Source organism: Salvelinus fontinalis, chromosome 11 (genome assembly GCF_029448725.1).
Source record: "Salvelinus fontinalis isolate EN_2023a chromosome 11, ASM2944872v1, whole genome shotgun sequence".
In the NCBI taxonomy this organism is placed as follows: Eukaryota; Metazoa; Chordata; class Actinopteri; order Salmoniformes; family Salmonidae; genus Salvelinus; species Salvelinus fontinalis.
The window spans coordinates 29,613,469-29,636,501 of record NC_074675.1 but is presented as its reverse complement, the minus strand read 5'-3'; the positions used below and the strand labels follow the sequence as shown (position 1 = coordinate 29,636,501).

General features: G+C 45.8%; 1 protein-coding gene and 1 non-coding gene across 4 annotated transcripts in view; both read right to left on the bottom strand.

Moving 5' to 3' along the window:
- The window catches only part of LOC129865469 (lysine-specific demethylase 6B-like), a 166,973-nt gene that overhangs the window by 115,779 nt on the left and 28,161 nt on the right, over positions 1–23,033 (bottom strand). The gene's annotated exons all lie outside the window — the stretch shown is intronic.
- Positions 1,165–1,219, bottom strand: LOC129866109 (U7 small nuclear RNA). Its single transcript, XR_008761468.1, has one exon. It is a non-coding gene; the product is annotated as a U7 small nuclear RNA (small nuclear RNA).

The window sequence follows — 23,033 nt, the reverse complement described above, 5'->3', positions numbered from 1 at the left end:
ATGTGACGTGCAGTCATATTCAGGTCCTGATTGGTCAACAAGGTTATTTGACACGCAAAGACCCAAACGGCGTTCCATAGAAATCCTGGTTGAGAATGAAACAAATGAACAAGGAAACAGCACAGCAGGTAAGTGTAAGAAATAGGTTTTGATTATGTTTTACTGGTAATGGGGACATATGTAAATGCCAACAAAATAACTTTTTGGTCAGTGTGGTGTGTGTGTGTGTAACCTTTATTTAACTAGGAAAGTCAGTTGAGAACAAATTCTTATTTATATAGATGGCCTACCCCGGACGACGCTGAGATTCCCAATCACGGCCGGATGTGATACAGCCTGGATTCGAACCAGGGACTGTAGTGCCTCCTCTTGCACTGAGATGCAGTGTCTTAGACCGCTGCGTCCGTGTGTGTGTGTGTTAACTATTTAACTGTACTAGAACGCTCAAAAAGGCCGCAAAAATTGTAAATATTGGTTATCGGTATCGTTTTTTGGAGGGGCAAGGAAAATATCGGATATCGGTCAAAAATGTCATATCGGGGCCTCCCGGGAGGTGCAGTGGTCTAGAGCACTGCATCGCAGCGCTAGCTGTGCCACCAGAGTCTCTGGGTTCGCGCCCAGGCTCTGTCGCAGCCGGCCGCGACCGGGAGGTCCGTGGGGCGACGCACAATTGGCCTAGCGTCATCCGGGTTAGGGAGGGTTTGGCCGGTAGGGATATCCTTGTCTCATCGCGCTCCAGCGACTCCTGTGGCGGGCTGGGCGCAGTGCGCGCTAACCAAGGGGGCCAGGTGCACGGTGTTTCCTCCGACACATTGGTGCGGCTGGCTTCCGGGTTGGAGGCGCGCTGTGTTAAGAAGCAGTGCGGCTTGGTTGGGTTGTGCTTCGGAGGACGCATGGCTTTCGACCTTCGTCTCTCCCGAGCCCGTACGGGAGTTGTAGCGATGAGACAAGATAGTAATTACTAGCGATTGGATACCATGAAAATTGGGGAGAAAAGGGGATAAAATGTATTTATATATATAAAAAAAATGTCATATCGGTGCATCACTAGTATTTACTATAGTGTTCTAGGGACATTACTGTAGTATTAACTATAGTTTTCTGGGGACATTACTGCAGTATTTACTATAGTGTCTTTGTTTTATTATCTTTGACATAGAAGTGGGGGGCTTCCTCTTTGAGGAAACCTACTGGAAAAATACAAAAAGAGCAAACTTTCCATAACCTGTAGGTAGGTAGGACTGGGGTATGAACGGATAGCTCAGAGCTTCTGCTCTTTTCTATAACCTGTAAGGAACACAATATATAGTCTATACTTGGCATGTAGGTTTCTCACTTAAGGATGGCACAAAATGGGATGTGGGCGAGGGGAATGGGCAGGGTAAATCCAAATTAAATACTGTAGTATTTACTATAGTGAAAACAATGTAGTGTTTTTGCGGACATTTCTGTAGTATTTACTAGTGTTTTTTGTGTGGATAACAATGTAGTATTATCCGTATATTAATAATGTAGTATCTACAGTATACTACAAAATGATATACTAAGTCCTAGACATGAACAAGGGATATTACCGTGTGTAGTATAGTATTCTACAGTATACTACAGTTTCAATACAGAGTTCTATTGTAAACTAAAGTATTTTTTTAAGTGGGAGAGTAAGGGAAAGAAATCTACATGATTCCAACCTGCTAATAAACATTCCTATTATACAGAGTGGCTATGAGCTGCACCCAGAGTGCGATGAGGGAATGTGTGTGTGTGTGTGTGTGTGTGTGTGTGTGTGTGTGTGTGTGTGTGTGTGTGTGTGTGTGTGTGTGTGGTGTCACTCTGTCTGCTGTGGGCAGACACCGGCTCACAGGGGAGGCATCACGCCTTTATTTATTCATTAACCTGCTGGGAACTAGCAATGAGAGACAAGGTCCACCCCCCCCACCCCCCCCCCCCACACACACACACACACACAGGTACGCACACACTCCCACGCACACACATCCAAAAGCCTACCTCTATCCATTTCTATAGAAAATAAAATGCCACAAAAAGGCTTTAATGTACCAGGACATTTAATCTAATGACTTGGCGTGCCAACAGCTTATACTTGAACATTTGTATGGGTTACACATCCTATACATTGGGCTCATACACATATACGAATGCACGCACACACCCTTCCCTGTTTGAGAATTGTTGGCTTCCAGTGGGCCCTGAACTAGCGGCCAGAAAACACACAGACCCTACTAAACAATCTGCAACACAGACCCTGTTGAACGATCTGCAACACAGACCCTATAAAACAATCTGCAACACAGATTGAACGATTGAACGGTTGAACGATCTGCAACACAGACCCTGTTGAACGCAGACCCTATTAAATGATCTGCAACACATGCCCTAATAAAAAATCTGCTACACATACCCTGTTGAACGATCTGTAACACAGACCCTATTGAGCGATCTGTAACACAGACCCGGTTGAACGTTCTGAAACACAGACCCTGTTGAACGATCTGAAATACAGACCCTGTTGAACGATCTGCAACACAGACCATGTTGAACGATCTGGAACCCAGACCCCGTTAAACGATCTGCAACACAGACCCTGTTGAACAATCTGCAACACAGACCCTATTAAACGATCTGCAACACAGGCCCAAATAAACGATCTACAACACAGGCCCTATTAAACGATCTGCAACACAGGCTCTGTTAAACGATCTGCAACACAGACCCTGTTGAACGATCTGCAACACAGACCCTATTAAACGATCTGCAACACAGACCCTATTAAACGATCTGCAACACAGGCTCTGTTAAACGATCTGCAACACAGACCCGGTTGAACGATCTGCAACACAGACCCTATTAAACGATCTGCAACACAGACCCTATTAAACGATCTGCAACACAGACCCTATTAAACGAGCTGCAACACAGACCCTATTAAACGATCTGCAACACAGACCCTATTCAATGCTGAGGATCAGCTGAGTCAGCGAGAGAGAGAGAGGCTGGAGGTTTAGATAAAACCCTCCGCCTCTCCGTAACCATGACACTAACTAAAGCAAAAACAGAGAAAAGATAGAAAACGCGCGCACGCGCGCACACACACACACAAACACACACACATCCAAGGCAGGGGGGGAAAACAGGCATGTGCATCTGCCGTGGCTATTTAGCATCTGGCTTCTATTAAAACCAAGATACAAAATAAGTAGTATGTGCGGTGAATGTGGCATTGTGTGTGTGTGTCATCTGGTCAGTGCTTTGATAGCTGGCGGATGTGGAGGTCCAGACAGGGCAGCAGGGGAGAGACAGAGGGGCGAACGGAGGAGAGGAGACGGGGAGAAAAAGGAAGAGAGAGAGAAAATGAAAGTCAGTAGAGGGGAGGGAAAGATTGAATGAGAGGCAGAGGAGAGGGGGAGGTAGGAGAGAGAGGGGAAGTGGAGAGGAGGAGAGATAGAGGGGGAGGAGGAGGAGAGAGGCCAGCCGCTGTCAGATACACAAACACAAACCACATGCAGCTGTTCAGCCTCTGCCTCCGCAGCACGTGAACACACTCTCATACACACACACATATATACACACACACACCCCACGAGAAAAAAGGCCCTAGAAACGAAAAACACACAGCAACGGCTCACAAGCAAACACACACATCCTGAGAGCGGTGGTTGAGTGTGTGTGTGTGTCTGTGTGTATGTGTGTGAGTTTGTTCATGTAGGCACGTGTATCTTGTGTATTACTGACAGTCATTCGTGAGTGTTTGTTAATGTGTGTGTGTGTACACACCCACATTGTTGGCCCGCAGTGAGAGCGAGTCACTCTACAGAGTTCAGACAGAAAGCTAGATGGCAGTAGTAAAAATAGCCCTGTGTCAAATGAGATGGTCATACTACTGACTGGACACACAAAGAAACAAACAAACACACACACACACACACCTGGATGGCCAATTCATCGAACTTCTACTGTCTTTTCAACCTAATAATGGGATGGGGAGCGAGAAGCTGTGTGTGTGTGTGTGTGAGGGGTGTCAGCATGCCTAATCTCACACCGGGTGTCATCTACAGGACACTCCTGTGCTCCTCTCACAAGATCAGAGAGAAAGGAAGGGAACGAGGGAGGGAGCAACAGAGGAAGAGGAGGGAGTGACAGAGGAAGAGGAGAGAGGGGGTAGAAGTGCATTTGAAGTTTTTCCTCTGTCGGCTCCAAACTTTGACTTCAAACGCTGTGTAGAATTAGAAACATTAACTCACCACGCTTTCTCTCTCTAGACACACACACAAACACACACAGACGCACACACACCTCCCAATCTGTCTGCTTGAGGTCATGGTCAACATGCCCTTGAGACAGACAGTGAGAGAGTCCCTGTTTTTCTGCTCTCTCTAGTGAATCACTTTCGTCTCCTCTCAAAGCTGATCCAAGATCAGACTTCCTTTATACCTTCTAATGGTTATGGACTGGATCAAGATAGGACGACCTGATCCTAGATCTCCACATAGGACCACTGATAGCTTTACACTGATAGAACCAAGCCGTTATGGAGATGTGTAGGGTCTATTTAAGCTGGGTGTGTGTGTGTCAGTAAACTGAGAGGACAGTCTAAATGTGTAGTGGGGTTTGGGGGTTAAGAGTGGGTGAGGAGGATGAGGAGGGGAGTCTGGCAGTCACGCCAGTTCATAGGGTCTAACACACACACGCACACACACACACACTGGAATGTAAACTGGGCAGGTCTGACTACTACTGTCTGCCTGAGAGAGAAGAGATAAATATCTGGGTGACTGAAGGTGAGTATTACTAAGAGTTAAACATCCATGTGGATTATCACTGACTGGAAGTAGTCATGGTTACATTTCTCCAGCCCCATCCTTCAGCTGGGGCGGGGTAACTGGCCGTGTTGTTTGAATCCCAGATTGCCCCTTTAAAGTGAAAACATACTCACGTCGCCTCTGTGTTAACGTTATGCATTACAGACGCTAGTATGAGGTCATATAAGTGTGTGTCTAATTACTTGTGCGTGAGTGTGTGCGAGAGTGGGAGTGTTGGCTAGTGTGTGTGAATATTTTTTGCATGATCTGTGTGAAGTGTGTGAGGGGTATACGTGAAGTGTGTGTGTGTGTGTTCGTGCGTGTCATTAGGGTCGTGGAAGGCATAGTCGCAATGACAACACCATGGAGAGAGAGAGAGAGAGAGAGAGAGAGAGAGAGAGAGAGAGAGAGAGAGAGAGAGAGAGAGAGAGAGAGGGAAGGGACCACACATCCAATCTCCAGGAACCCACCCAGGGGCTGGGGTGACGCCCTAGCCCACAACAGGGGCCTCCCTCTGGGGCTGGCCTCCTCCTCGCCGTGGGTGGTAGCCTGGGTGGCTGGCGGGAGAGGTGTGGATGGCGCTCAGCGCACTAACGCTGCTAATGTTAGCCTTTATTAGCCTCAGAGTAGTTAGCTGCTGGGGTTTGATGTGGGGCCCACACACGGCGACAGAATAAGGCAGGCAGTGCCACACGCAGGTTAATATGGGAGTGTGTGTGTGTGTGTGTGTGTGTGTGTGTGTGTGTGTGTGTGTGTGTGTGTGTGTGTGTGTGTGTGTGTGTGTGTAGTTTGAGGGAAGTCATACAGGACAAATATCAAAGTGCTGGTAACAGTTAGAGAAGAAAATCAAAGACTGACTTTCAAGAAAAAGTGTGTGTGGGAAAGGATCTGTGGAGAGAGAAAGATGCTATTTGGCCCTAAACAGAGAGTACACTGACCCAAACTTAAGGAAAGCTTTGACTATGTACAGACTCAGTGAGCATAGCCTTGCTATTGAGAAAAGCCGCCGTAGGCAGACCTGGCTCTCAAGAGAAGACAGGCTATGTGCACACTGCCCACAAAATGAGGTGGAACCTGACCTGCACTTCCTAACCTCCTGCCCAATGTATGACCATAGTAGAGACACATATTTCCCTCAGATTACACAGATCCACAAAGAATTCGAAAACAAACCCAATTTTGATAAACTCTCATATCTATTGGGTGAAATACCACAGTGTCCATCACAGCAGCACGATCTGTGACCTGTTGCCACAAGAAAAGGTCAACCAGTGAAGAACAAACACTATTGTAAAAATACAACCTAAATGTATGTTTATTTATTTTCTCTTTTGTAATTTAACTATTTGCACATCATTACAACACTGTATTTGACATAATATGACATTTGAAATGTCTTTATTATTTGGAACTTTTGTGAGTGTAATGTTGACTGTTCATTTCTGGTTGTTTATTTCACTTTTGTTTATTATCTATTTCACTTGCTTTGGCAATGTAAGCATGTTTCCCAAGCCAATAAAGCCCCTTAAATTTGAAGAGAGAAAGAGAGAGAGAAAGAGAGAGAGGGAGAAAGAGAGAGAGAGAAAAATAGAGAGAGAGAAAGAGAGAGAGAGAGAAAGAGAGAGAACGAGAGAGAGAGAAAGAGAGTAATAGAACATGTGCATGAAAGAAGAGAAAGGGAGAATGATAGAGGGACATAAACGAAGGGAACGAGAAAGTGAGAAGGGAGAGAAGGGAAGGAGAGCTTTTTCCTCCCATCCTGCCAGCCCGGTGTTCCTCTACTCCTCTCCTTCCGTCTTCCTGAGATCCAGTCCTGGATAGGACCCAGCTTTGTTCCCCCCCCCCCCCCCCCCCCCCCCCCCCCCCCCAGAGAGGGAGTCTGGTACAGGCAGGGCCCTGGCTGCTCTGGCCCAGGACACACGCAGTGCCTAAGGAAAACCCCAGGCCGAAAGAGGATCACCAGGCCCATTGGCAATAGGCTCCAATAGGGTCCGGGAGACTATTGTTCATTTCAGGCCTACACTCTCGCCTACAAGGAACGCAAAGCATGCGAGCGTGTACAGGTGCTTGTGGAAATGTACTCTCTATACATTCAATGTGATCTATTCCTGTATATAATCCATGAAGCCTGTAACCTCAAGAGGAAGTCTCAACTGTAGAACAGGATTTACAAAACCAGAGCTTCAATTCCTCGCCTGTGACAAATTGCCAAACCACAACGAACATCCAAGGCAGCAGAAGAAGCTGGTATCTGCGATAGCAACAAAGGAATCATGACAGAATCTTCAATCGAAAGCTGTTTTCGGAGCTGATCACAGCTTTAGCATCACTGAATATCAATGATCAAAGCGTCTATAAAGCCTTCATTTTGTCTCTCTCCTCCTCCTCTCACTCCCCTTCTTCCCTCTCTCTTTATCTCTCTCCCCCTCGCTCTCTTTTTTCTCTCCGCCCGTCTGTCTATCGCTGCCTTGGGGCACGGGGCAATTTGTTTCCCAGTTGCCTAGACAATGCAATCAGCTACAGTTCAAACCACACCGTTTCCGAGGGGACAATCGCCAAGGCGATGTTGCCTTGGGATTACATCATTGCTAGGAGAAAGAGACTGACTGTGTGTATGGACGTACAGTATGTGTGTGTGTGTGTATGTGTGTGTGTGTGTGCATTAATATATCCAATGTCTGTGAAAATATGATGAATGTATAATCACTAAATATCAAGTTACCCCCAGTCTCCGCCCTTCCTCCCCCTCATCCCCTCTTCTCTCCATCTCCCTGATCTGTCGTTCTCTCTCTCCCTTTCTCTCTGTCGGGGTGTAAGGTTACAGCTGGCTCCAGACAGAGGGTCTACTACTACCCCCCCCCCCCCCTCCCCCTCCCCTCACAACCTGACAGGAGGGACGAGAGGAGGGAGATGAAGGAGAGAGGGAGAGGATGGAGAAGAAGAAGAGAGGGAAGGAGGAGGAGCGGGAGCAGGAAGAGAATAAAGGGAGAGGGCTAATTGAGAGCGAGAGTGAGAGAGAGCGAGAACAGGGTGAGGGAGGAGAGCAAGGAGAGGTAGGAGAATAAAAGGACAGGAGGGAAAGAGATGTGTGTGTGAGTGATTGGACACCTGCATGGTGTGCATGGAGAGAGACAGACAACCTATACAGTATCTATAGGAAGACAGAATATATGAATGAACCCTATATACTGAGCCCGTCACACACACACACACACACACAAAACACACACACACACACACACACACACACACACACACACACACACACACACACACACACACACACTGAGTGTGTCAGTCAGTATAAAGAGAAACCTAAGATGGAGGGAACAGATACACCCCTCCTCCTAACCAAGAGGGGCCTCGAGGGGCCCCAACAGGGTTACACCTCCCCCTCGTGCCTGACCCCACCAGATATCCCTTCTCCCTCCAAATGAGCTCCCCAACGATGAGGTCATCGGCCATGAGGTCACTCTCAGTGGCAGGGAGGAAGGGAGGGAAACAGAGAGAGAGAGAGAGGTGGAAAGAGAGGAAGCCTGCTGAATTGAAAGGGAGAAAGAGAGCGAGAGACGAGAAGGTAAAGAGAGAACAAGCTGTTGAGCCCTAGCCTACTGTACTCCCTCCAGTATACTCCCTCCTCCTTAAGCCACCTGCTCTCTACACTAGGACAGGAAGATGGATGTGTGTCTCACAGAGGAAACCGTTAAGCCTTCTCCGTGTGCGCACACACACACACACACACACAATGCTGGCAGTCAAGCTAACACGCCCACCAATCGACAACGCAGGGAGAGAGTGGTAGACATGGTTGACAGACAGACATACGGAAGGACGGACGAACGGACAGTCTTTGCTGGCTGGTTGAAGATATTATGTACCCACCCACACACACAGACACAGAGAGAGAGAGAGAGAAACAGGGTGACAGATGAGACATCGAGACATGTCACTTTCTGTCTCTCACACACTCTCACCAAGAGCCAGACAGGATCCTGCCAGACTGACGTGGTTGAAGATACACTACATGACCAAAAGTATGTGTACACCTGCTCATTGAACATCTTATTGTAAAATCATGGGCAAAAAATAATTTCTGTATGGACTTCGCTTTGTGCACAGGGGCACTGAAACAGGAAAGGGCCTTCCCCAAACTGTTGCCACAAAGTTGGAACCACAGAATCGTCTGGAATTTCATTAAATGCTGTAGAGTTAAGATTTCCCTTCATTGGAACTAAGGGGCCTAGCCAGAACCATGAAAAACAGCCCCAGACCATTATTCCTCCTCCACCAAACTTTACAGTTGGCACTATTCATTGGGGCAGGTAGCGTTCTCCTGGCATCCGCCAAACCCAGATTCCTCCTTCGGACTGCCAGATGGGGAAGTGTGATTCATCACTCCAGAGAACGCGTTTCCACTGCTCCAGAATGCAATGCCGGCGAGTTTTACACCTCTTCAGCCGACGCTTGGCATTACGCATGGTAATCTTTTTTAATGCGCTTCAGCACTCGGCGGTCCCGTTCTGAGAGCTTGTGTGGCCTACCACCTCGCGGCTGAGCCGTTGTTGCTCCTAGACGTTTCCACTTCACAATAACAGCAGGGTTGGCAGGTAGCCTAGTGGTTAGAGCGTTGGACTAGTAACCGAAAGGTTGCAAGATCGAATCCCTGAACTGTCAAGGTAAAAATCTGTCGTTCTGCCCCTGAACAAGGCATTTAACCCACTGTTCCTAGGCCGTCATTGAAAATAAGAATGTTGTTCTTAACTGACTTGCCTAGTTAAATAAAGGTACAATTTAAAAAACTGTTGACCCGGGCAGTTCTAGCAGGGCAGAAATTTGACGAACTGACTTGTTGGAAAGGTGGCATCCTATGATGGTGCCACGTTAAAAGTCACTAAGGCCATTCTACAGCCAATATTTGTCTATGGAGATTGCATGGCTTTGAGCTTGATTGTATACACCTGTCAGCAACGGGTGTGACTGAAATAGCCAAATCCACTCATTTGAAGAGGTGTCCACATACTTTTGTATATATATTGTCGATGAGGAAGAGAGAATACAGGAGAGACAGAGAGAATATAGGAACGAGAGAGAATACAGAGGCAGAGAGACTAAGTGAGAGAGGAGCAATATATCGAGAGAGCAATAACGGAGTCAGAGTCAGTCAGCCCTCTCTTCAATTCCCACTTTTCATCTCAATTCACTCTCTTTCCCCTCCATCCATCCATCCCTCACTCACTCCCTTCCCCTTTCTTTAAAGAGCCAGACTGCAGTATCTCAGTCTTCATAAGCATCATCCCTCCCTCTCCCTCCATCTCCCTCTCTCTCTTCATCTTCTCCCTCTTTCTCTGCCACTCCCTCTCTCGCTCCCCGTATCTGCCTCATAGCCATGGGCAGCCCAGAGGAGAAGACATGGTAATTAATATGGAGTTGGTCCCCCCTTTGCTGCTATAACAGCCTCCACTCTTCTGGGAAGGCTTTCAACTAGATGTTGGAAAATCGCAATCGGCATTCCAATTCATCCCAAAGGTGTTTGATGGGGTTGAGGTCAGGGCTCTGTGCAGGCCAGTCAAGTTCTTCCACACTGACCTTGCTATCTGCACGGGGGCATTGTCATGCTAAAACAGGAAAGGGCCATCCCCAACCTGTTGCCACAAAGTTGGAAGCACTTGTGTAGAATGTCATTGTATGCTGTAGCGTTAAGATTTCTCTTCACTGGAATTAAGGGGCCCGAACCATGAAAAACAGCCCCAGACCATTATTCCTCCTCCACCAGTCTTTACAGTTGGCACTATGCAGTCGGGCAGGTAGCGTTCTCCTGGCATCCGCCAAACCCAGATTCCTCCTTCGGACTGCCAGATGGGGAAGTGTGATTCATCACTCCAGAGAACACGTTTCCAATGCTCCAGAGTCCAATGGCGGTGAGCTTTACACCACTCCAGCCGACGCTTGGCATTGCGCATGGTGATCTTAGGCTTGTGTGCGGCTGTTCGGCCATGGAAACCCATTTCATGAAGCTCCCGATTTTTAAGCGCTACACGCTTCAGCGATCCCGTTCTGTGAGCTTGTGTCCTACCACTTCGCAGCTGAGCCGTTGTTGCTCCTAGACGATTCCACTTCACAATAACAGCACTTACAGTTGACCGGGGCAGCTCTAGCAGGGCAGAAATTTGTGAACTGACTTGTTGGAAAGGTGGCATCCAATGATGGTGCCCCGTTGAAAGTCATTGAGCTCTTCAGTAAGGCCATTCTACTGCCAATGTTTGTCTATGGAGATTGCATGGCTGTGTGCTAGATTTTATACACCTGTCAGCTACGGGTGTGGCTGAAATAGCCAAATCCACTCATTTGAAGGGGTGTCCACATACTTTTGTAGATATAGTTTATCTGTGTATAAATGAAACTATAGTATTGAGAAATGTCTCGTTGTTATCCATTCAGGGTTGAGGATTCACATTGTAGTCATTTAGCAGACGCTCTTATCCAGAGGGACTTACAGTTAGTGTGTTCATCTTAAGATAGCTAGGTGGGACAACCCCTTATCACAGTCAGAGTAAGTACATTTTTCCTCAATAAAGTAGCTATCAGAACTAGTAAGGGGAAAGAGTCAAGTGCGAGTGTTAGTTCACAAAAGCCTTTTTTAATTTTATATTATTTAGGCTTACTTCAAGTTAGAATCCCCGTCACATTTCTAAAATGGATTTAGTGTGTGTTCGAGAGAAGGGGAAAGAGCGGGGAAGAAAGAGTGAAATGGGAGACAGAGAGAGGGGGACAAAGCGAGAGAGAGATCATGTGTTAATAAGAGTTCTCTCCATCTCCAGGCTATGCCGGTCGTACGGAGCTGCCCGACAACTTGAAGTCCATGTTCAGGCCTATCTCCATGGTGGTACCAGACTCCACCCTCATCGCTGAGATCACCCTGTTCGGAGAGGGATTCAACAACTGCAAGGTAATAAAGTACAGAGGGAGAGAGGAATGGTGGGATGGAGGGAGGAATGGAGGGAGGAATGGAGGGAGGAATGGAGGGAGGGAGGGAGGGATAGAGGGAGGAATGAATGGAGGGAGGGAGGGAGGAATGGAGGGAGGGAGGGAGGAATGGAGGGAGGGAGGAATGGAGGGAGGAATGGAGGGATGGAGGGAGGAATGGATGGAGGAATGGTGGGATGGAGGGAGGAATGGGGGATGGAGGGAGGAATGGATGGAGGAATGGAGGGAGGAATGGAGGGAGGGATGGAGGGAGGGAGAGAGGAATGGTGGGATGAGGGAGGAATGGAGGGATGGAGGGAGGAATGGATGGAGGAATGGAGGGATGGAGGGAGGAATGGGGGATGGAGGGAGGAATGGATGGAGGAATGGAGGGAGGAATGGAGGGATGGAGGGAGGAATGGAGGGAGGAATGGAGGGATGGAGGGAGGAATGGATGGAGGAGAGGAATGGAGGGAGGGATGGAGGGAGGGAGAGAGGAATGGTGGGATGGAAGGAGGAATGGAGGGATGGAGGAAGGGATGGAGGGAGGAATGGAGGGAGGAATGGAGGGAGGAATGGAGGGATGGAGGGAGGAATGGAGGGAGGAATGGAGGGATGGAGGGAGGAATGGATGGAGGAGAGGAATGGAGGGAGGAATGGAGGGAGGGATGGAGGGAGGGAGAGAGGAATGGTGGGATGGAAGGAGGAATGGAGGGATGGAGGAAGGGATGGAGGGAGGAATGGAGGGAGGAATGGAGGGAGGAATGGAGGGAAGAATGGAGGGATGGAGGGAGGAATGGAGAGAGGAATGGAGAGAGAAATGGAAGGATGGAGGGAGGAATGGAGGGATGGAGAGAGGAATGGAGGGAGGAATGGAGGGAGGGATGGAGGGATGGATGGAGGGAGGGATGAATGGAGGGAGGAATGGAGGGAGGGAGGAATGGAGGGATGGAGGGAGGAATGGAGGGAGGGAGGAATGGAGGGAGGGAGGGATGGAGGGAGGAATGGAGGGAGGGATGGAGGGAGGAATGGAGGGAGGAAGTGACAGAGACCTTTATGTTCAAGGTAATAATATTACGTAAATGACAAGGGACAGGGTTTTTTCTTGAACAAAATATTCTAGACCTTAGTGTTGCTTCTGACTGCCTGAAGAGTAATTCCTGACCATAGGGCCTAGAGTTTATCCTGCTTAGCTCACAGGAAGCCTTGGAAAAACTCCTGGCCCTAACTATGATACTACTAGATAGTACTGTAATATCTACTATTTCACTGTGTCTGAAAAACCTACTTGCCCACTGTGTCTGTTAACTAAATGAGCAAGATATTCATATGCCATATAAGTTTGTCAGTTTAATGAATTGCACTGGCGGTAGGTATATATTCAACACTGTTCGCTCGCAATGCGTGGTGGTTTCTAAAGAATATGGAAGAATGTTAGGAAGATGTTCCCAATGTGTTGTACACTCAGTGTAGATGGCAAAGAATATATACCTGTAAAAATAGATAGCACAGAATATAAACCTGTAAAAATAGATAGCACAGAATATAAACCTGTAAAAATAGATAGCACAGAATATAAACCTGTAAAAATAGATAGCACAGTATACCGTAAAAATAGATAGCGCATAATATATACCTGTAAAAATAGATAGCGCATAATATATACCTGTAAAATAGATAGCACAGAATATATACCTGTAAAAATAGATAGCACATAATATATACCTGTAAAAAAAGATAGCACATAATATATACCTGTAGAAATAGATAGCACAGTATACCTGTAAAAATAGATAGCACAGAATATATACCTGTAGAAATAGATAGCACAGAATATATACCTGCAGAAATACATAGCACCTAATATATACCTGTAGAAATAGATAGTACAGAATATATACCTGTAGAAATAGATAGTACAGAATATATACCTGTAGAAATAGATAGCACAGAATATATACGTGTAGAAATACATAGCCCTTAATATATACCTGTAGAAAAAGATAGCACAGAATATATACGTGTAGAAATAGATAGCACATAATATATACCTGTAGAGCAGGGGTGTCAAAGTCAAATGGACGGAGGGCCAAATAAAAAATTTAGCTACAAGCCGAGGGCCGGACTGTTCGAATGTTCATTGAAAATTTTTTAAATGACGCATATAGTCTAGTGAACCTAATTGAACCTACTGAAAACCTAACAAATATATTCCAATATGATCAGATAAATAAAGCAATATTTTCTTATGGCTCTGTCAGTAATCTTTAATTTTCAACAGACACAAAAGACAAATTTCCTTTATATAAAAATCCCCATAACATGAACATTAAATGAAAGAAACCGGTATTCAAGGCACCATCAGTAGCCTATATTTTCTATTTTAGCAAAAGTGGGCTAAATTTACTTCAAAGAAAAAAACAATAATAGCAATTTTCTATCATCCACTCAACTGAAATATTTTTAAAATATAATTGGATTGAAATACAATAAAATAAAGTGCAAAAATCTATTAATCAAAAACAACACTTTGTTTAAGGAGAAGTAACATGCAGTGAAAACAAATATTAAACTTTAACTTTTAAACTTGAACTGAGTAAAAACTCTAAATATGTGATTGCACAGTAATGTTCACTTGTTTGAGGTTGAGGGTGATACTTGGTGGTGTCCCATCTTTTCCACAAGTTCATCAATGTTCGGGGTAAGGCTCTGAGCTGAGGAAATCCTCAGAATTGAGTGGAGGTGTTCAGCAGTAAGTCGACTTCTGTGTGATGTTTTGTTCAGGTTCATCAAAGAAAACAGTTGTTCACACAGGTATGTGCTGCCAAACATAGACAACGTTTGAGCAGCCTGGATGCGCAGCTGGGGCATTGTGTCGGGGAGGAAACGGGCGAACTCCGCAGCACCCACTGCCGCATATTTTGCCCTCAGTGCATCATTGCATTGGAGGTCAATCAACTCCATTTGGAGGTTTGGTGGTGAGCTTTCCACGTCAACAGCAAATGGGTTACCGAGCAGTTCCAACCTGCTTTTTTGTGCTTCAAAGTCAGCAAATCGGCGTCGAAAGTCAGCGGCAAGCATACCTATTTTATCAGCCAACTGTGCGCTCGGGAACGCACTGGTAGAGAGCTTCTCTTTCATGGTCTGGCAGCTGGGAAAGTGGCTCAAATTTTCTTTCCGCATCTGCGTCTCCCACAGAGTCAGTTTGGTTTTAAATGCCTTCACTGTACTGTACATATCAGAGATGACATGATCCCGACCCTGCAGCTGCAAGTTCATTGCATTCAGATGACTCGTAATGTCACACAGAAAAGCCATTTCACACAGAAACATTTCGTCTCGGAGTTGTGTTGTGTCTTTCCCTTTGCTGTCCAAGAACAGACAAATCTCCTCACGAAGCTCGAAACATCTTTGAAGCACCTTTCCCTGGCTTAGCCATCGCACCTCTGTGTGATAAGGCAAATCACCATGCTCCGTTTCTAACTCCGTCAGAAATGCCTTGAACTGGCGGTGATTCAAACCTTTGGCTCTGATAAAGTTAACTGTGCGCGTGATGATGCTCATTACATGCTCCATTTTCAAGGCTTTACCGCACAACGCTTCCTGGTGTATGATACAATGATAAGCTGTCAGCTCACCTGTCGCGTTTTCCTCTTGCATCTTTTCCCGTATCTTCGCCACCAGTCCGCTCCTGTGTCCACACATCGCAGGTGCTCCGTCGGTTGTCAAACCCACGAGTTTTTCCCAAGGCAGCTCCATCTCATTTACACATCTTGACACCTCTTCATACAAATCATGCCCCGTAGTTGTGCCATGCATAGGACGTAAAGCCAAAAACTCCTCTGTCACGCTTAGGCTGGAGTCCACTCCGCGGATGAAAATTGACAACTGGGCAATGTCAGAAATGTCGGTGCTCTCATCCACAGCCAAGGAATATGCAATGAAATCTTTTCCCTTTTTCACAAGCTGCTCTTTTAGATTGATGGACAACTGGTCTACTCTCTCGGCAATGGTGTTTCTGCTCAGACTCACATTTAAAAAGAGTTGCCTTTTTTCTGGGCAAACTTCGTCACAAACTTTAATCATGCAGTTTTTGATGAAATCCCCCTCCGTAAATGGCCGGGCTGATTTAGCGATCTCTTCTGCCAAAATAAAACTGGCCTTGACAGCAGCCTGGCCTTGTGATTTGGCTTTTTTGAACAGAGCCTGTCGAGATTTGAGGCCTCGTTTTAATTCCTCTGCCTTTTGTAGCCTTTGTTCCATGTCCATATTCTTGTTTTTGTCCGCGTGTTTCGTTTCATAATGTCGTCTCAGATTATACTCTTTCAGTACCGCCACACTTTCTCCACACAGAAGACACACAGGTTTTCCAGCTACCTCCGTGAACATATACTCCGACTCCCACCTTGTTTGAAACCCCCGGTTCTCAGTGTCCACCTTCCGTTTTGCCATTTTTGATGGGTATCTGAAAGTTAATTTTACTGTGATGCTGACGACTGCTGTGCCAATAAATATTGAAATGAAGCAGCCTACTGCTCGGTGCGTCACCGTTGCATTGTGGGAAATGTAGTATTGGTGCGTGTAAAAGATCTGCGGGCTGCCGGCTTGCTGCGGTCTGCGGGCCGGTTCTAATAATAAATCAAGATCATCCCAGGGGCCGTAAAAAACCTTCTCGCGGGCCGGATGTGGCCCGCGGGCCTTGACTCTGACATATGTGCTGTAGAGAGAGCACAGAATATATATGTGTAGAAATAGATAGCACAGAATATATAGCTGTAGAAATAGATGGCACCGAATATACAGTATACCTGTAGAAATACATAGCACCGAATATATACCTGTAGAAATAGATAGCACAGAATATATAGCTGTAGAAATAGACAGTACAGAATGTACACCTGTAGAAATAGATAGGTTTGAATATACACCCGTAGAAGTAGATGGCACAGCATATATACCTGTAGAAATAGCTAGAATAGAATCAGAGATACCTAGAGCTTTCAGAGCAGAGAAACTCACTGCAGAGCTGCACTCCAACACTTCAACATGCATTATAGTCCAAAGTATAAACTCCAGCCCTGGTAACTGTTGATACATGCTCATGTACAAACACACTCACCACAACACACTTCAGCGTGGTACTGCTGTCTACATCCACCACATTCAACAAACAGAGGAAACCTTCCAAATTTAACATTGGCATCATTGCTTTTAACACAAATAAATATTCCCAGTTACAACGTTTAACACAATATCACACGTGCCAGCTTACTTTGGCTAATCTACAATAGGTGCTACTGCGGTTGTTAATTCTGCTCTGTTTCCCCCTCTCCTCTTCCTCTCTCCTCTCCCTCACTCATATGCTAGACTCACCAGTTACCACCGACTAGTGAAGGATGGACAGCATACGTCTCTGTCTGTCGTTCGCTCACTTACTCAGTCAGAAGACGAGCTCTCAACCTGTCACTCACGTAGTGAGGCAGAGGGGGGGGGGGAGCGGGAGAGAAAGAGGGAAAGAGAGAGAGAGAGAGAGAAACAGAGAGACCGAGCGAGCGAGAGCGTTTGCATGTCAGTCATTCTGTCGGTATTGGTTAAGTCTAAACGGACGGACTGACTGACGCAGACACTGACAGAAACAACAGCATGTCAGTGTCCATATGTAACCTATGCTCTCTAAAACACATGCCACTTGCATGTCTTTTCTGTTGCTTGCTGTTTTGGAGGTGAATGCAATGCTCAGGACAGGCACTACTGTATATTGGGTGTCCAACTATTGGTGTCCAGACTCTCTATCCTCTCTTCTCTCCGACACACACACGTTTAAATGAATAGGCTGACCGCAGGTCAAACACACACACACAAACACATCAACTTGAGTTGACACCAACCGGATAGAAATATGCTGCAAACACACACTCACACTCTCACACTCTCACACTTACACACACACACTTACACACTTACACTTACACACACACACACACACACACCGGAGTTAATGTGCCAACTGGATATAAACACACACACCAATGCATCTGAACGAACAGCGGAAACTTACACTGTACCAAGGCATTCGGCGAGAGAGACACACACTGCTGCCGCTACAGTCGATTTACTTTCCATCCTTCCCTCAATTCATTGGTCTTCTCCCTCTGTCCATTCTTTCACTCACTGGCCAACCTTTGATATTCTGTCATTCATATCTTTCCTGTCTTTTCTTCCCCTCTCTCTGTGGGGGTCCCTCTTCTTTTAGCTTGGAGCGCGTGCAGCGGCCGAGGAAGAGAGGACGTGCGGTGTGGGGCTGCCATCGGCCCGGAGGAGCGATTGCTTCTGCTCTTCAGGAAAGAGAGGGGTGAAAGGCAAGAAAGAAGGATGGAGAATGTTCTTAGCTGGGAGGAGCACCGAGGAGCACAGAGGAGCACAGAGGAGCACCGAGGAGCACCGAGGAGCACCGAGGAGCACCGAGGGATGTACTACTCACCACTCTGAGCAGGGAGGTACTGTAGCACACTGAGCACTGTGTGTGTGAGAGAGAGCGTGTGTTATGGAAGCCAGACCAGCCCGAGAAGCCCCCTACACAGTGAAGACGATGGGGTGGATGGAGGATGGAGGGGGTGTAGCTGAGGAGTTCTCTCCCAATATTTCAGACGACTACTGTAGTTCACGCAATGCACCCAAAGTAGGTTTCTTGAAGTGTTTTGTGTGTGTGTGTGTGTGTGTGTGTGTGTGTGTGTGTGTGTGTGTCGTTATAAACGTTCCAACAGGGAGAAGGCGATCTGTAGTAATAAGACAAAACACACTAGCCTGGTAGGAGGACATCTTTAAAGCTGGGGATATTGTATTTGTTTTGGAACAATATCAGACAGGGACCTGCAGCTATCTTCCACAAGCTAGTCAACCAGCATAAATAAACATCCTGGATCTTCATTTGATCACCTTGTCGCAGGAGAACCTTTCCGCAACGCGGGAAATGCAAAACGTGTAGTGTATTTGAGGTTTAAAGAGACTTGAGAGAGAAGTTTGTGCTTTCCACTTTGAAATTTCACACTTGATTTTCCCTTATTGAAAAATGCATCAACCTCTACAAAAAAAATGAAAATGTCCATTACTCATAATCCACATAATAATTCACATTTCCTGTGGCTGCAGGACACACACACACCTACACGCGCCTGCCAGTGCCCTTCACTGGTAAATACACACACACACAAGCCTACACCCACACACAGGCAGACAGACACAAACACAGAAACACTCTCTCTCTCTCTTTGGCAACAAACCTAATAATAACCTGTAATTACGATCTCTCTCTCCATCTCTCCTCCACCTTCTACACTTAACAAAAATCTAAACGCAACAAGCAACAACTTCAAAGATTTTTACTGAGTTACAGTTCATGAGGAAATCAGTCAATTGAAATAAATCAAAAAATAAATCAAAATCATTAGACCCTAATCTAGACTTCACTTGACTGGGAATGCAGATATGCATCTGTTGGTCACAAATACCTTAAAAAGGTAGGGGTGTGGATTAGAGGTCGACCGATTATGATTTTTCAACGCCGATACCGATTATTGGAGGACCAAAAAAAGCCGATACCGATGACAATTACAACAATACTGAATGAACACTTATTTTAACTTAATATAATACATCAATAAAATCAATTTAGCCTCAAATAAATAATGAAACATGTTCAATTTGGTTTAAATAATGCAAAAACAAAGTGTTGGAGAAGAAAGTAAAAGTGCAATATGTGCCATGTAGAAAAGCTAACGTTTAAGTTCCTTGCTCAGAACATGAGAACATATGAAAGCTGGTGGTTCCTTTTAACATGAGTCTTCAATATTCCCAGGTAAGAAGTTTTAGGTTGTAGTTATTATAGGAATTTAGGACTATTTCTCTCTATACGATTTGTATTTCATATACCTTTGACTATTGGATGTTCTTATAGGCACTATAGTATTGCCAGTGTAACAGTATAGCTTCCATCCCTCTCCTCGCCGCTACCTGTGCTCGAACCAGGAACACATCGACAACAGCCACCCTCGAAGCAGCGTTACCCATGCAGAGCAAGGGGAACAACTACTCCAAGTCTCAGAGCGAGTGACGTTTGAAACGCTATTAGCGCACACCCCGCTAACTAGCTAGCCATTTCACATCGGTTACACCAGCCTAATCTCGGGAGTTGATAGGCTTGAAGTCATAAACAGCGCAGAAGCATTGCGAGGAGCTGCTGGCAAAACACACAAAAGTGCTGTTTGAATGAATGCTTATGAGCCTGCTGGTGCCTACCATCGTTCAGTCAGACTGCTCTATCAAATCATAGACTTAATTATAACATAATAACACACAGAAATACGAGCCTTAGGTCATTACTATGGTCGAATCCGGAAACTATCCTCTCAAAAACAAAACGTTCATTCTTTCAGTGAAATACGGAACCGTTCTGTATTTTATCTAACGGGTGGCATCCATAAGTCTAAATATTTCTGTTACATTGCACAACCTTCAATGTTATGTCATAATTACGTAAAATTCTGGCAAATTAGTTCGCAATGAGCCAGGCGGCCCAAACTGTTGCATATACCCTGACTCTGCGTGCAATGAACGCAAGAGAAGTGACACAATTTCACCTGGTTAATATTGCCTGCTAACCTGGATTTCTTTTAGCTAAATATGCATGTTTAAAAATATATACTTCTGTGTATTGATTTTAAGAAAGGCATTGATGTTTATGGTTAGGTACACGTTGGAGCAACGACAGTCCTTTTTCGCAAATGAGCACTGCATCGATTATATGCAACGCAGGACACGCTATGTGTAGTTATAGCTAGTGATTATGATTGATTGATTGATTGTTTTTTATAAGATAAGTTTAATGCTAGCTAGCAACTTACCTTGGCTTCTTACTGCATTCGCGTAACAGGCGGGCTCCTCGTGAAGCAGGTGGTTAGAGCGTTGGACTAGTTAACCGTAAGGTTGCAAGATTGAATCCCTGAGCTGACAAGGTAAAAATCTGTCGTTCTGCCCCTGAACAAGGCAGTTAACCCACCGTTCCTAGGCCGTCATTGAAAATAAGAATGTGTTCTTAACTGACTTGCCTAGTTAAATAAAGGTGTAAAAAAAAAAAAAAATAGGCAAAATCGGCGTCAACAATTATCGATTTCCGATTGTTATGAAAACTTGAAATCGGCCATAATTAATCGGCAATTCCGATTAATCGGTAGACCTCTAGCGTGGACATCCTGTGCGAAGTTGCTGGATATTGGCGGGAACTGGAACACGCTGTCGTACACATCAATCCAGAGCATCCCAAACATGCTCAATGGGTGACTTGTCTGGTGAGTATGCAGGCCATGGAAGAACTGGGACATTTTCAGTTTCCAGGAATTGTGTACAGATCCTTGTGACATGGGGCCATGCATCATCATGCTGAAACATGAGGTGATGGCGGTGGATGAATGGCACGACAATGGGCCTCAGGATCTCGTCACGGTATTTCTGGGGCATTCAAATTGCCATCGATAAAATGCGATTGTGTTCGTTGTTCGTAGCTTTTGCCTGCCCATACCATAACCCCACCGCCACCATGGGGCACTCTGTTCACAATGTTGACATCAACACACGACGCCATACACGCTGTCTGCCATCTGCCCGGTACAGTTGAAACCGAGATTCATCCGTGAAGAGCACACTTCTCCAGCGTGCCAGAGGCCATCGAAGGTGAGCATTTACCCACTGAATTCAGTTATGACGCCAAACAGCAGTCAGGTGAAGACCATGGTGAGGACGACGAGCACACAGATGAGCTTCCCTGAGACAGTTTCTGACAGTTTGTGCAGAAATTCTTTGGTTGTGCAAACCCACAGTTTTATAGTTGATCTCAGACAATCTGGAAGGTGAAGAACCCAGATGTGGAGGTCCTGGGCTGACGTGGTTACCCGTGGTCTGTGGTTGTGAGGCCGGTTGGACGTACTGCTAAATTCTCTAAAACAATGTTGGAGGCGGCTTATGGTAGAAAACTGAACATTCTATTCTCTGGCAACAGCTCTGGTGGACATCCCTGCAATCATTGTGCCAATTGCACGTTCCCTCAAAACTTGAGACATCTGTGGCATTGTGTTGTGTGACAAAACGGCACATTTTAGAGTGGCCTTTTATTGTCCCCAGCACAAGGTGTACCTGTGTAATTATCATGCTGTTTAATCAGCTTCTTGATATGCCACACCTGTCAGTTGGAGGAAGAAATAAGCTTTTTTGTGCACATTTCTGGGATCTTTTATTTCAGCTCATGAAACATGGGACCAACACTTTACATGTTGCATTTTGTATTTTGTTCCGTGTACTTGAACAAGTGACTGGGAGGATAATGTGAATGATCATAGCTGAGGGCCGCCACGGTTTATTAACAGAGTTTTGTGAAGCAGGAAGTCCCTATTCATATTTCTATTACAATCTCAGTCCAGAACACAATGGTTCTATTACACACAGCTCTCAGTGGAGAGAGGAAGAGAGAGAGGGGTGAGCGAGAGATGCATGGCTCAGTTGGTAGAGCGTGGCGGTGCTGTGAGTTCTATTCCCGGGACCACCGTATGCATGACTAAGTGGCTTTGAATGAAAACGTCAGCTCTACTGTAAACACGGTTTGTACGGCTCTGTCCATGACATAGACTATCCAGGTGAAAGCTATGATTGATTTCACTTGTTAGATCCACTTCAATCGGTGTAGTTGAAGGGGAGGAGACAGGTTAAAGAAGGATTTTAAAGCCTTGAGACAAATGAGACATGGATCGTGTATGAGTGCCATTCAGAGGGTGAATGGGCAAGACAAAAGATTGAAGTGCCTTTGAACGGGGTGTGGTACAGTAGTTGGTGCCAGGCGCACCGGTTTGAGTGTGTCAAGAACTACAACGCTGCTGGGTTTTTCACGCTCAACAGTTTCCCGTGTGTATCAAGAATAGTCCACCACCATTCAGCCAACTTGATACATCTGTGTGAAGCATTGGAGTCATCGTGGGCCAGCGTCTCTGTGAAACGCTTTCAACACCTTGTAGAAGCCATGCCTGACGAATTGAGGCTGTTCTGAGTGCAAAAAGGAGGGGGGAGGGGAACAGTGTATATTATATTATTATTATTAATCTCTATTCGAGAGAATTTCATTTCATTTCATATTAAAACTAAGCATCGAGGACAGAAAGGGAGAAACATGGAAGTAGAGGGAAACAGAGGGGGTGGGAGTGTTGGCAGAGA